This window comes from Galeopterus variegatus, unplaced genomic scaffold (assembly GCF_000696425.1).
Source record: "Galeopterus variegatus unplaced genomic scaffold, G_variegatus-3.0.2 Scaffold1677, whole genome shotgun sequence".
NCBI classification, from domain to species: domain Eukaryota; kingdom Metazoa; phylum Chordata; class Mammalia; order Dermoptera; family Cynocephalidae; genus Galeopterus; species Galeopterus variegatus.
Genome location: NW_007727788.1, coordinates 318,628 through 320,741, shown reverse-complemented (window position 1 = coordinate 320,741; position 2,114 = coordinate 318,628).

The following is a 2,114-nucleotide window of genomic DNA, read 5'->3' as shown; positions in this document are numbered from 1 at the left end:
TGTTATTGTGATGTGAAGCTACTCAGATGCCTCATACTCTCGCTCCTCAGATCTTCAATCTTCTCTGAGACACAAGGAATCAAAAGATAAGAATGATTTTAAAACTCCAAGCAAGGGCCGGCCCGGTGGCGCACTGGATAGTGCGCCGCTTGGGAAGCGCGGCGGCGCTCCCGTCCGAGGGTTCGGATCCCAGGGTTCGGATCCCACGTATAGACCGGCTCCCGCTCACTGGCTGAGCGAGGCGCGGGAGCAACGCCGAGGCTTGCGATCCCGTCGCCGGTCCCGGGTCCGGTACGGGGGCAACACTGAGGGTTGCGATCCGTTGCCGGACACGGAAAAAAAGACAAAAAAAAAACCAAAAAAAACAAAAAAACAAAACTCCAAGCAAGTTTGAAAAAGAAGCAAATGGAACTTTTAGCAGTAAAAAACAAACAAAACATAGTCATTAAAATAAAAATCTCAACCGATGGATTAAACAACAAATAGATGGCGCTGAAGACTGACTTCGTGAACTGGAAGGTGAGGCCAGGGTAATTTCCCCTACGCTGTTCTCCCTCTTCCTAATGATTCTTCCTCCTCCCCTGAGCAATGGCAGCAGCCCCTCCTCAGTGATATGAGCCCTAGGTCTTCAGTGCCCCTCGTGCTTGCTTCTAGGATCCCGACAACCCCAACCTGTTTCTTTTTTCTCTTTGTGCTAGGGATAGTAGCTTCTTCCTTTATCAACTCTGTTACTTTAGTGTCCCTTTTTGTACTTTCAGCCCTACAACCCCTGGGTAAACAACTGTTATATTAAATTCCCTCTCTTGAGATACTTGCTATGTTTTTTTGTTTGTTTTTTCCCCTGACTGGGCCCTGGCTGGTCCAGAATTGGTCTTGGGAATGGTCCCAGAAGACAGGCCCTACAAACATGGAGTTTTGGGATTAGTCTGGTCGTGGCTTTGGGCTTTAGTGCAGGGCCGAGCATTTTGTCAAGAGAAGTGGAGCACAAGTCACCCGTGGCCTGCAGTGGCCTCGCAATTAATCCACCTATTTCCTTTGGCTGATTGGGATGATGGGTGAACTGAAGCAAGTGCCTGGCGAGTTCAAGTCACTGGTGCACCTGACTGTCATGGCCCTTGCAATTGCTATGAGGACCGTGCTGTGGGATGATTCTTGTGACTGTACCTGACCATGTACAGTGAAGAAATGATGAGCTCACGCTGTTTAACTCTCAGCTCAAGTCACAGTAAGAAAACCAGAGGGCTCCCAGGACAGCCAGGAAAGTTCTCTTACTCCTCCTACCTGCAGGGCTGACAGTTCTGACAAGCAGACACAGTGTAATCGTTAGGGTTACAGAATCCCCTGTGTTGAATTCCCAGCTTCTCCATGTGTCTCATGTGAAATGTAGGCAGTGATTGTGGAGGAATGGGACCCGGACACCTGGAATGGGGACATCTGGTTGGCCTCAGTTGAAGCTGTGACTCAGGAAGCCTGTAGTTCCTCTGATCATCCCTTGCCAGTGGGAGTGGCCTGACCTCTGCTGTCTGGTGTTCCTTTGCTGGAGACCTCTGTCATAACTTTACTTGGGCAGGAGCCTTGCAAGGGCACTCATTACCCTCGAGGCCCTCCACAATTAATCTCCTGTTGCCATTAGACCCACACCTAGGGTCCAATCTCAGCATGCTCCAGGAGGATCAATACACAGCAAGAGAGGGAGGGCATCTCTCCTCTCAGCCCGCATACCACCTGGTGCATGCCTGGCTTCCTGCTCTAAGTGTTTGGTAACTCTGCTTGCTTCTCTTCCTAATGCAAATCGGCAATCCCATGTGCGAAGGATCATTTCAGGTTTCCTGAATCCACATGCCATAGCTCTTCTAATCCCAAACTGGGCCTGGCAGGGAAAGGTACCCCAGTGGACAGGTAGAAGCCCTCATGATGTCCCCCAATCAGTGGGCACTGCCCTGGGCGTGGGTGCGTGGCGCGCGTGCGGGGTGGGGGAACTCCGTGCGGAGACTCCCCGGCCCTGGAGGTGGGAGGCACTCACCGCTGTCCGCCGTGGCGCCCGTGCCGCCTCCGCCCCCAGCCTGGCGCCCTTTCGCTCTGGCCCCGTCGGCGCCCTCCGCGACGGCCAGCGG